The sequence below is a fragment of the Panthera tigris genome, chromosome A1 (genome assembly GCF_018350195.1).
Source record: "Panthera tigris isolate Pti1 chromosome A1, P.tigris_Pti1_mat1.1, whole genome shotgun sequence".
NCBI classification, from domain to species: domain Eukaryota; kingdom Metazoa; phylum Chordata; class Mammalia; order Carnivora; family Felidae; genus Panthera; species Panthera tigris.
In genome coordinates this window covers 1,518,844-1,531,735 of record NC_056660.1, presented here as the reverse complement: position 1 = coordinate 1,531,735, position 12,892 = coordinate 1,518,844, and the positions used below count along the sequence as shown (strand labels likewise).

The 12,892-nt window shown below is 43.9% G+C and overlaps 1 protein-coding gene across 2 annotated transcripts in view; it reads right to left on the bottom strand.

The window, feature by feature from the left end:
* The window catches only part of IFT88 (intraflagellar transport 88), a 131,919-nt gene extending 129,916 nt beyond the window's left edge, over window positions 1-2,003 (bottom strand). For both annotated transcript variants that reach the window (XM_042977811.1, XM_042977735.1), the window contains exon 1: window positions 1,857-2,003. The gene's annotated coding sequence lies outside the window, so the exon portion shown is untranslated. The remainder of the gene's footprint in view (window positions 1-1,856) is intronic.
* Window positions 2,004-12,892: the final 10,889 nt, after the last annotated feature.

Sequence of the window (12,892 nt, the reverse complement as noted above, 5' to 3'; positions counted from 1 at the left end):
TAAAATAAATAAGTCATAGGGATGTAAATTACAGCATACAGACCATAGTCATAATATTGTAGTAACTCTGGTGACAGATGGTAATTAGATTGTGGTGATCATTCTGCAATGCATGTAAATTTCAAATGAAAGTGTCATGGGGTGCCTGGGTGGTTCAGGGGCTGGGCGTCGAATTTCAGCCCAGGTCATGATCTTGCACAGTCTGTGATTTCGAGTCTCACATGGGGCTCTATGCTGACAGCTCAGAACCTGGAGCCTGCTTCAGATTCTGTCTCTCTCTCTCTCTGCCCCTCCCCCGCTTATGTGTGCTCTCTCTCCCTCTCTTTCTCTCAAAAACAGACATTAAAAAAATTTTTTTAATATAATATGCATGTTGACTATACTTCAGTAAATAAAAGTTTTAAAAATAGGGGTGCGTGGGTGGCTCAGTTGGTTAAGTTTCCAACTCTTGATTTCCGCTCAAATCATTATCTCGGGGTCCAGCGCCGACAGTGACAGTGTGGATTCTTCCTCTCCCTCTCTCTCTCTGCCCCGCCCCCACTCTCTCTCTCTCTTTCAAAATAAATAAAGTTAAAAAAAAAAAGAAAACAAACACACTTAAAAAATTTTTTAAATAAAAGTCACTGGTATAAGATATAGAAAATATTTTAACTAGATAATGCTAAACCAGTGGTTCTCCAACTTTAGCATGCATGACAAACCTAGGGGCTTGTTAAAATACACATTGTTACTCCCCCACCAGCAGAGTTTGAGATTCCTTAAGCCCTGGCTGGGAGTCCTCACCACGGCCTTTATCCCTGGCGATGTGCATTTCCAGCAAGTTCCCAAGTGTTGCTGATGACGCAGGTCTGAGGACTACTACGCCAAAGGAGGGCTGATTATGAGCCCTATTTAGGTCAGTTCAGCTTACATGCATGTCATGAAAACAAGCAACTTTCAGAAGCAGATATCCTTCTTGCCGGGTTGCAACCACACCGGAATTAGTTTACATCTGAGACTTTTGCTGAAAAGACCTCGAGTGAGCAAATTAATTGTGAAGATGTAGAAAGTGAGGCCAGGAAAGTGAAGCACCCATAGGTGATAGCTGGGGGTGGCAGAACAAATACAATTTAGGGTTTTCAAAAGCAGTGTACACACGTAACAAGCTATTCGTGTTGAAACAATCTGGGGACACACATTAAATGCCAGTAACACCTTTTTTTTTTTTTTTAATGCTGAAGTTATTTTTTTATGATGCTCTTCTATTGACTATGCCGGACAGTCTACATCCAAGATGCCTGCTGTAGTTCCGCAAAAGCTCACAACCAGAAAATCCACCCGGTAAAAAAAGGAAGAGTGGAATTTTAGCTCTAGAAAGAATCTTGGAAAAACAATCCTTCAAGTCTCTGGAATTCTGTTTCATCTTTGTGCGACTGAGTACAGGTTTACGCCTTCTGGTGTGTTGTTATTTCGCGAATTAAACCTTGCATGAGAAAATCTCAAAAGCTTTACACAAGACACACACACACACACACACACACACACACACACACACGAACGTTCGCGGTGTCATCCGCTATGAAATTCAACAGCTGGTGGCCAGGTCGAATCTGGGTTCGAATCTGCCGGCTGCCGTGGGACTGCGGTTCGGGACAGCCACCCCGCCCCGCTAAGGGGGGCAACACAAACTCGCCCGCCACGGGAATCCACGTCCGCGAACCCACGGCCGCGTTTCTGCGGGGCCTGCAAAGGCCCGGAGGGGCCGGGACCGGAGGAAGAGCCGGTGGGCGGGGCAGAGCCCCTCCGCCAACGAAGCCCCCTCCCCGCGCCGCCCGCGCCGGCCCCTGGCGCTCTCAGTCCCGAGGCCCTTCTCCTACCTCGCGGTGAGGGGGAGCGGGGCGGCCGCGAGTCTAGCGGGGACGACGCGGCCTTCTCGACAACCTACTAAGAGCCCGCGTAGGCCAGAGCGCGGCGCCAAGTCGTTGCCACGCGCGGAATCCAAGGAAGCGGCTCCCACAGTCCTCCGCGCCAGGGCGGGGGAGGAGGAGGAGGGGGCGGAACCGGAGAGGAGCGAGGAGGGGCGGGGGCGGAAGGGGGCGTGGCCGGCCGGGGGCCGGACGCGGTTAGAGGCGCGGGCGGCGAGCGTGGAAGGGGTAGGAGGGGGGGCTCCGTTGCGCCGCCTCTGCTTGGAGTACTTGGGAGGAAAGAAATCCACAGTCTGTAAATCCTGATGAAATCAGCCGGAAGGATTACCCAGGGATGAGACGAGGTTATTATAAAATATCTGCTGGAGCCACCACGCAGATCTTGTGAGCTTGGAAGCCAGTGTTCCGTGTCATCATGGGCTCCCTTTGGTCACCCTGTGCAGTGACTCAGATGAGATGCCTGTCTTCGAGGCCTCGGCTCCTTCCTTTTCTCCTTCCTAATGTCTGCACTAGGTGTTCCCACAGCATGCTGTGCACACCTTATCCAAGCTCTTAATGTACTCTTGTCGGATGAGTGCCTTAAAGGGTAGGAACTGAAACTCTGTGTCCCAACTACCTAGAACCAGGTTCGTAGTAAAATTTAATAAAGGCACAGTATGCATGAGAAATTCATAATTGTTTAATATCATTAGTTTTAAATTTTGAAGATTAATGGGGATCATGCAGGGGAAATGTAGACACTGTAATTAATGAATTTCAAACATTAAGTATACGTTGGGAGACAATTTTTTAATGATCATCTCTGGACTACTGTGGCGGTTAATTTAATGAGTCAACTGGACTAGTCCATAGTACCTAGTTTTTTTGTCAAACAGCAGTGGAGGTGTTGCAGTGAGGATTTTTTAAGATGTACTAGACTTTGGGTACAGCAGATTACCCTCCGAAATGCAGGTGGGCCTCACCTAATCCGTTGACAGACTCAAGAGAAGACTTAGGTCCCTGGAGGAGGAGGAAATTCTGCCTCTGGAATGCCTTCAGACCCCAGCTGCCACATCATCTCTTCCCTAGGTCTGCAGCGTTTTGGCCTGCCCCGCAGATTTTGGACTTGTCAGTCCCACAATTACAGTAGTCAATTCCTTAAAATAAGTCTTTATATATGCATTCTTTGGGTTCTCTTTCTGTGGAGCACTCTGACCAATAGAACTATTTCTTCAAGGATATTTGTAAAGGAAACAGCTTTGGAAGAATGAGATGACCATCTCCCTCCAATGCCAAAGTCAGATTTGTTGCTGTCAAGTATATCAAAGATTTAATGTCGCCCTCTGAGGCAAAGCCTGGACACTTTGGCCTGAAGTCCATGATGAAAGACTGAAGTTTCCTAAGCTCAGGCTTCCTCAGCAGTGATACAAACCCATCGCATGTGCAGCACCCGCCTGGACTACCATCACGGGACTTGGGAGGCAAGGAGAACTGAAGGGATACGAAGCTCAGGCTGCTTGCTGTGCTGTGAATAATCAAAGTCCTCTGTCTCTGATCCCAGTACTTTCTGCCAGCACTTAGGAAGCTGTGTTAGCTTGTTAGCCTGGCAAGAGGGTAAACTCTTACACAATTTTTCATCGAGCTACAATGTTTAGCTTAAAGCATATGTTTATTATATATTTGTTGAATTAATTAGTGAACACTGTATAACCCTTCGCTCAAGTTGTTGTATATAAGACAATTTTTGTTATCTCTTTAGGTCTCCAGGCTATAAATTTCTAGCCTTCCCACACACACACACACACACACACAAAACCTATTGGAAACAAATTCAAGTTCCTTTATATTTGGCTGCTCTTTAAGCATGATACAGTTACTTACCCAGAGAGTGGTCAATCATCTCGTTCATTTTAAATATTGTAATGCAGCTCCTTCTTATTGCACGTACATCTATATTGCCAGACAAAATGTTAGGGTCACATAGCTTGTATATCTCAAAGCTCCAGAGGACAGAGATTTTGTCTTTTTTGTTGTAGACTATATCCTAGTGCCCAGGGAAGTGCCTGAAAGTAGTTGGCTGTCAATAATATTTATTGAATAAATTGCCAGGGCTTGTAATGAATCACATATAGAGGCAGGGGTGAATGAGAACAACAAGCATGAATCTTATGTTCGGCATAAGCAACAGGGGAAAAGCCAGTGCCACTTATTAATGTGGAGAACACTAGGGGAGAAGGAAATTTGAGAAAGGAAATTAATTTTGAACATGAACATGTTGAGTTTCAGATGTCTGTAAAATGTGCAAATAGAGGTGTTTGAGTGGGCAAGTGTATATATAGACATAAAGCTCCGAGAAGAGATTCCATCTGGAGGTATACATGTGGTATTCACAGCCTCCCAAAATTGATGGATTTGAAGCCTGGGAGTGGGTGAGGTTGTTACTGGGGAGGAGCATGTGGAGGGACAAGAAAAGAGAGCCTAGAACTTAGAAACTTACAATTTAATGGTTTTATAGAAAAGGATCCCCTAATGATTCTCGTTAATAGCCTGACACATTGAAGCAAAACCAGGAAAATGAAAGCAAGAGAAGCTAAGAAAGAAACCGAGTCAAAAAGAAGGGATGGACAATGATGTTCCATGTTGATAAGAGATCAAGCAAGTTGTATCCGGCAGTATGAAGGTCACTGTTGACGTAGCAAGAGCCCTTTCACCGAATGGTGGTATAGAAGACTGGGCCAAATTTAATGGTAACTGGTGGTAAAGTAGTGACTGGTTATTGAAACTAAGGAAGCCTGACTGTGAATGGGAAGAAAGGGTAAGGCAGTACTGGACGGCAAGGGGTTTGGGAGTCCAAGTAGAGTTTTTGTTGGTTTGTTTTTTAAAATGGAAGATACTTTGGGGCGCCTGGGTGGCTCAGTCGGTTGAGTGTCTGACTTCGGCTCAGGTCATGATCTCACGGCTCGTGAGTTCAAGCCCCGCGTCAGGCTCTGTGCTGACAGCTCATAGGCTGGAGCCTGCTTCCGATTCTGTGTCTCCCTCTCTCTCTGCCCCTAACCCACTCACATTCTGTCTCTGTCTCTCTCAAAAATAAATAAACATTTAAATAAATAAATAAATAAATACATAAATAAATAAATAAATAAAATGGAAGATACTAGAGCATGCCTGATTGCTAATGGAAATAATCCAGTAGAAAGAGTTTGAGGATGCAGGAGAGGTAGCTGAGACTAAGGGGACTGGGACTTTTGCAAAAAGGGGAGAAGGTATAGAGTGAGCAGAAAAGAGGACACACTAACTAGAGAAATACAGCAATACTGCTTAGGAAGTGTGTGTGCTCTGTCGACCTTGATGATCATGAATTGGTATTGATGCTCATCTACCCTGTTGTCTGGTACTCTCCCAGTCCCATTTTCTCCATTGGATTTTCATTAAGTACAGACACAGAAAAAGGCAATGGCAGGATTCACCCAGGGTTGGAATTCATTAGTCAGTTGCAAAGAAAGGGCAGAGGGAAAAACGAGTTATAATGGTGAAATTGAATACGAATAATAAGGGAACCAAACTGAAGGGAACTAGTGAATAAGAAAAAAGTTGAGCAGTCAGGTCAGAAGTGCTGATGGGGTCGGAGGAACAATTGCAACAGGTTGGAGAGTAGGCTTTCTGAGCAAGCCATTCTGAAAGTAGTGCAGTGTTGAGATGGTAACGAGGCCCAGGATTCGATGATAGGTGTGATCGGGAGGAAGCCATCCGGGATTAGGAGTCCAGAGTTGAAGTCACTGGAATAAGGTATATATACTGAGCCAGTGGTGGTGGGGGTGGGGGCGGGGAAGAGGCAAAGGAAGGAGAAAGTCGGAAGAGGTTTGAAAAAAAGTATGGCCTGAGATTCACAGCCACAGAAGGTTCGCAAGAGGGTGGGCAACTGATGGTCTGGAAGCAGTGTGGGGAAGTCGAGGAGAAGCTACTTACTAACTCTACTTTCTGACTCTGAGATCCCTGAGTTGTGAGAGAGTGACCTGACGGGCCTTCACAGGAAGCATGGTCCTCAGAGGACGGCCAGTTTTCCCCATTAAAGCAGAGAGGCGGGAGAACACTGGGAAAAGAGTTTTAAGATGTGGGGACACTATCAAGCGCAGGACGAAAATTCCAGTGGACTTGGGGACAGTTTGGGCCAGGGTATGGCTGCTGACTGGAATGACTGGCCCAAGGAAAACAGGAATGTGAGAGGGGATGGATGTAGACCAGACCCTCTCTGGGAGGGCTTGGGCACATAGTCCTCACAGAATTCCGCTGGAGCTGCAAGAAATGCCATGTTCCCTTTCTTCACGGTCAGCTGTTGATGGCAGTTTCAGGTCATCGGCAGTGGCTGGCACAGCAGCAAATGAGCACCAGCGTTGTGGACATTATTTATTCCGTGGAAGGTGGTGGAGGGTGGGTATGTTCAGTCTGGCTTTCGACATTGGATCGGTGCTCTCGTGATCTCCAGGTCAGTTGTCTCAAAGGTCTGTGTTGTGTGTCATCCATCAGTAATTCTGTCGGGCCTGCCACATTTCTCTCCAGCATTCCCCCGGTCTCCATCTCCCTGCCACCTAGAGCGTCTGGGCAGCCATCTTCGCTTGTCTGTCTGGTTACCGTAACGTCCTAATTCTCCTCTCCGCTTCCTCTTTACTCTTGCATCTTGCTCTCGTTCAATGTATTGTCCCACTGTAGCCAAAGCGATCATCCTTAAGTGACAATCTGATCACAGGATTCCCTGCTTAGAACATTTGGGTGTCCTCACTCGCCACTCTGCCTTGATCTCTGGACAGAGTCTAAACTCACAACATTGTTTATAAGGCCCGTCATAGTCTGAGTACTCGGGATTCTTTGCTGCAGCCAAGAAAAACCAATTCATGCTAATAAGCAGAAAGGAAATTTTTTGGAAAGATATCAGGCAACTCGCAGAATTGTCAGAGAGGTTAAGGAATGAGGCTTGGAAAAGCAAAAGAAGCCCAGGGAGTAAGACGCAGTCAAAATCATACCTCAGCAACAATCTGTCTAAATTATGGAGAGCAACCCTCCCGGTTTTGCTCTGGACTAGGGAGTTCCCAGGATGAGGGATTTTTGATTATCAAACCGGGAAAGTCCCGGGCAAGCCTGGGAAAGTTGGTCACCTTACTTAGTCTGCGGCTACTGGCCTCTGCCATCTTGACACCTTGACCTGCCCTCGCCTTGATAGCTGTCATCTTGTCATGGAACTCTTGCTGCCACAGAGCTGTATTCTGTTGTTTCTGGCACTTTCTTCCTTGCCACTGGACACTAGTTTCTACCATCGACCCCGTGTACAATTTCTAGCCATCCTGCCCTTCATTGTTCTCCATCCAGAGTCAAAGTCCCAGATGGGAACATGAGCTGACTAGGTTGAGGTCAGTACATGTTCTGGCTTCCAGGGAGCTTAAAGACAGGGTATGTGCTGTCCTTAAGCTTCCTCCTGCCGATTTTGGGATTCTTGTAAAATGGAGAGAGTGTTCAGTTGTTAGACAGCCAAAAATGACAAATGTCCATGACACTTCCCCTTCTTTTGCCCTCCTCGCTTGCACATTGTGCCCCAGGGATATTTAACGACTTTCAAGACGCTGGCAGGTGTCATGATCTCTCTTACCTCTAGGCCCCTTTTCTTTTCCTAAAAGGGCCTTTCCTACCATCCTCTTAGCCTAGCCACCCCTCTCTCCAGGCTGCCTTCCTTAATCCTTGGTGTATTCATCTGCTAGGGCTGCAACAACAAAATAGCACAACCTGGGTGGTTTAAACTACAGAAATGGATTTTCTCACAGTTCTGGAGGCTGGAAGTCCATGATCGAAGTGTCCACAGGGTTGGTTTCTGCTGCTGCTGTCCTTGTTTTGCAGATGGCTGCCCCTGGCTGCGGCTTCACAGGGATGTCCCTCTGTGCATGGGAGACCCCTAGTCTCTCTCTGTGGGTCCCAATCTTTTCTTTTTTTTTTTTAATTTTTTTTTTTTTAACTATTTATTCCTGAGACAGAGAGAGACAGAGCGTGAGCAGGGGAGGGTCAGAGAGAGGGAGACACAGAATCTGAAACAGGCTCCAGGCTCTGAGCTGTCAGCCCAGAGCCCGACGCGGGGCTCGAACTCACGGAGTGCGAGATCATGACCTGAGCCGAAGTCGGACACTCAACCGACTGAGCCACCCAGGCGCCCCCCAATCTTTTCTTATAAGGACACCAGTCAGATTAGACTAAGACCCACCCTAAAGCCTTCATTTTAACCCACTTACCTCTTTAGCCAGATACAGTCACATTCTAAAGCACTAGGGGTTAGGGCTTGAATATATGAATTTGAGGGGACATAGCTCCCTCCATAACACCTAGCTCATGTTAGGTCCTGTGCATGCCTGGAGTATGTTGACCTTCCACTATGAGTACACACAGCACAATTTTATAGTTATTACTTATTTGTAAAAGTTAACCCAAGTCCTGCTCACCACTGGGTTCCCACCCCAGTATGACACAACTTGATTTCTCTAATAAGTAATTTAGACACTGTGAAAACCTTTCCCCTAAGCTTCCCAGAAAAATACCATGAAATGCAGTCATTGTCTGTTACATATTTAAAAGTATCATGATTCTTTTCTGCCTAAAAGTGAAAAGCAAATTAGCTTGAAAATAGAGTGACAAATTTTTTCTCATCTTTCAAATAACAAACCAGTTATAATACTTTTTCTACTTATTGGGAGTATAATCACCACTCAATATTGTGAAAATATGATCACTGAAGTTCCAACCTTCTTTTCTTTTACTGTTTGTATGACACAGCACCAATTTATACTCCTACCTGGATGTTTCTCGGGGGCTCACTTTGTGTTGAAAATTGCAAGAAAGACTGAATAGCCCTAATTTGCATATTCTACATCAAATATATTGTACTCTCCCCTTTTAGAGCCACTTAAAAGAGATTCATATTTCTTAATATAAAAAACACACACACACTGTTTTTCCAACTGGCACCAATCCTGTCTGGAGAAATCATCATCTTGGCCTTTGGAAGGATCTTTAGATACCAAATTGTAGACAGACCCCATACTCACAGTTTAACAGAAGTATCGTACTTTGTGCTTAAAGCTGTAAGATCTCTTACTTGCAAGTTACAAATTAACTTTAGCCTGCCAATATTTTCAATCTGTCTAAAATAAATGGATGTTGGATTATAAATTACCCTAATGAAAGAGTCCCATTCCACTCACAACACAAAACCTCCAGTCATTAACAAGTTGAAATTAATGTGTAACACGCAAGGAGGCATGAGGTATTTCAAGTTGTACCCACACTAATGGTAGCACTGGGGGATGTGATAGTGTGGGTATCATAAACGGCAGCATGAACAAAGCACAGTTCAAGTAAGAGACTCTAATTTATAACTAGGGAGCACTCACTAAAGTCCAACCATTAATTTTGTAGTATGTTGTTTGCCAAAGAGGGATCAGCCAAATAAATAATGAGTGAACATTATCATGACTGATGACTTTCCAAGGATGAAAAAGGCAAGCTCTTGGCCTTCTAATGGTAAAGTAACCCAACTCAAAGGCACACATAAAAATGAAATTAATAACACTGGCTGCCTATCACTCAAGTATGCTACTCATGCAGCTGGTATAAAGCATTTGTTTGCTTTTGCCGCTTTCCCTTTTAAATCAATCTCTCTCTCTCTCTCTCTCTCTCTCTCTCTCTCTCTCTCTGGTCTTGGGTCATTCTTTCTGCTTTAAGTCTACCTCTAAAATCTCATGCCTACCAACAATTCTTGATGTATACAACAAACAAGAGCCTAATAATTGAGTTCACTGATGTGGCTCCAAGGATGAGACTCAGAGAACTAGGTGTCTATGAAGAAAGAAGAGTGTCTCGGGGCACCTGGGTGGCTCAGTCGGTTGGGTGCCTGGCTCTTGATTTCAGCTCAGGTTATGATCTCAGGTTTGGTGAGACTGAGCCCCGTATTGGGCTCTGCGCTGACAGTGCAGGGACTGCTTGGGATTCTCTCTCTCTCTCTCTCTCTCTCTCTCTCTCTCAAAACGAAAAAAACATTTTTAAGAAATTAAAAAAGTAAAAGAAAGCAGAGTCTCTGAGGCGTGGAGATATCCAGGCTAACTGGCTAAGTGTCGTATAAGCAGATTTCTGTGTGTTGTCAGAAGGCAGTCTTTACTGTGGGTGTGAAGTGCTTGTTTCAGGGTAGTGGTGCCTCAGTTGTCCTTGCTGCTTCAGGATTATGGAATCCTAGCTGTCATTTTATTACTATTACTTTTTTTATTTTTTAAATGTTTATTTATTTTTGAGAGAGAGGGACAGAGTGTGAGTGGGGGAGGAGTAGAGAGAGAGGGAGACACAGTCTCTGTGCTGTCAGCTCACACCCGTGAATGGCGAGATCGTGACCTGAGCCAAGTTAGTCACTTAACCGACTGAGCCACCCAGGTGCCCCCTCAGCTGTCATTTTAAAAGAAATCAAGTCTGCATTTTGCCTCCAACCCCTCAGGTGGTATCACCATCGTCACCATCATCATCATACTAATGTATCATTGTAAGCTTCTGGACATGGGGGCCATGCCTTATATTTCTTGGCATCCTCCATGGATGTGTAGAATAAATTTGATTTTCATCTTAGCTTTTTCAACTATAAAAAGAAAATTGAAAGGTTTTTAAAAATATTCAAATAAAAAATTTTACTTGTAGGGGATTGCAGACAACTGAAAATTTCTGGACCTGAACATTCTTTTTTTTTTTTTAATTCTTTTTTTTTTTTTTTACACCCAAGCTAGTTAGCATATAGTGCAACGATGATTTCAGAAGTAGATTCCTTAATGCCCCTTACCCATAGCCCATCCCGCCTCCCACAACCCTTCAGTGACCCTCTGTTTTTTCTCTATATTTAAGAGTATCTCATGTTTTGTCTCCCTTCCTGTTTTTATATTATTTTTGCTTCCCTTCCCTTATGTTCATCTGTTTTGTCTCTTAAAGTCCTCATATGAGTGAAGTCATATGGTATTTGTCTTTCTCTGACTAATTTCGCTTAGCATAATACCCTCCAGTTCCATCCACGTAGTTGCAAGTGGCAAGATTTCATTCTTTTTGATTGCCAAGTAATACTCCATGGCATATATATCTGATATCACATCTTCTTTATCCATTCATCCGTCGATGGACATTTGGGCTCTTTCCATACTTTGGCTACTGTTGATAGTGTTGCTATAAACATGGGGGTGCCTGTGTCCCTTCGGAACAGCACCCCTGTATCCCTTGGATAAATACCTAGTAGTGCAATTACTGGGTCATAGGTTAGTTCTATTTTTAGTTTTTTGAGGAACCTCCATCCTGTTTTCCAGAGTGGCTGCACCAGCTTGCATTGCCACCAACAATGCAAAAGAGATCCTCTTTCTCCGCATCCTCGCCAACATCTGCTATTGCCTAAGTTGTTAATGTTAGCCATTCTGACAGGTGTGAGGTGATATCTCATTGTGGTTTTGATTTGTATTTCCCTGATGATGAGTGATGTGGAGCATTTTTTCATGTTTTGGTTGGCCATCTGGATATCTTCTTTGGAGAAGTATCTATTCATGTCTTTTGCCCATTTCTTCACTGGATTTTTTGTTTTTCGGTGTTGAGAAGTTCTTTATAAAATTTGGATACTAGCCCTTTATCTGTTATGTCGTTTGCAAATATCTTCTCCCATTCTGTCAGTTGTCTTATAGGTTTGCTGATTGTTTCCTTCACTGTGCAGAAGCTTTTTATTTTGATGAGGTCCCGATTGTTTATTTTTGCTTTTGTTTCCCTTGCCTCTGAAGATATGTCGAGTAAGAAGTTGCTGTGGCCCAGGTCAAAGAGGTTTTTGCCTGCTTTCACCCTGAGGATTTTGATGGCTTCCTGTCTTACATTTAGGCCTTTCATCCATTTTGAGTTTAGTTTTGTGCATGGTGTAAGAAAGTGGTCCAGGTTCATTCTTCTGCATGTTGCTGTCCAGTTTTCCCAGCACCACTTGCTGAAGAGACTGTCTTTATTCCATTGGATATTCTTTCCTGCTTTGTCAAAGATTAGTTGGCCATATGTTTGTGGGTCCATTTCTGGGTTCTCTATTCTGTTCTATTGATGTGTCTGTTTTTATACCATACTGTCTTGCTGATTACAGCTTTGTAATACAGCTTGAAGTCTGGAATTGTGATGCCTCCAGCTTTGGTTTTCTTTTTCAAGATTGCTTTGGCTATTTGGGTCTTTTCTGGTTCCATAAAAATGTTAGGATTGTTTGTTCTAGCTCTGTGAAGAATGCTGTTGCTATTTTGATAGGTATTGCATTGAATATGTAGATTGCTTTGGGTAGTATTGACATTTTAACAATATTTGTCCTTCGTATCCAGGAGCATGGAATATTCTTCCATTTTTTTGTGACTTCTTCAATTTTTTTCATAAGCTTTCTTTAGTTTTCAATGTAAATTTGATGATATTCTTATGGGGGCTCACTTGTATGTAACAAGTTTTTCTCTTGCTGCTTTCAAGATTCTCTCCTTGTCTTTAACTTTTAGCATTTTAATTGTATTTTGTCTTGGTGTGTGTCTCTTTGGATTCCTCTTATTTAGAACTCTTTGGGCTTTCTGAATCTGAATGTCCATTTCTTTCCTCAGGTAAGGAAGTTTTCAACCATTATTTCTTCAGTTTTCTTCCCCTTCCTCTCTATTCTCCTTCTGGAATTCCTCTAATGTATAGGAATGTAGCCTGCTTGGTGTTGTCTCATAAGTCCCTTACACTATCTTTACGCTTTGTTCATCCTTTTTTTTTTTTTTTTCTTTTTGCTCCTCTGATTGGGTAAGTTCCCCTGCCTTGTCTTTGAGTTCACTGATCCTTTCTTCTGCTTCACCTAGTCTACTGTTGAACCCCTCTAGGGTATTTTTTTCAGTTCAGCTACTGTATTCTTCCATACTGTGACTTCTGTTTGGAACTTTATTATATTTTCTATTTCTTCAACACGAAGTTCTCACTGT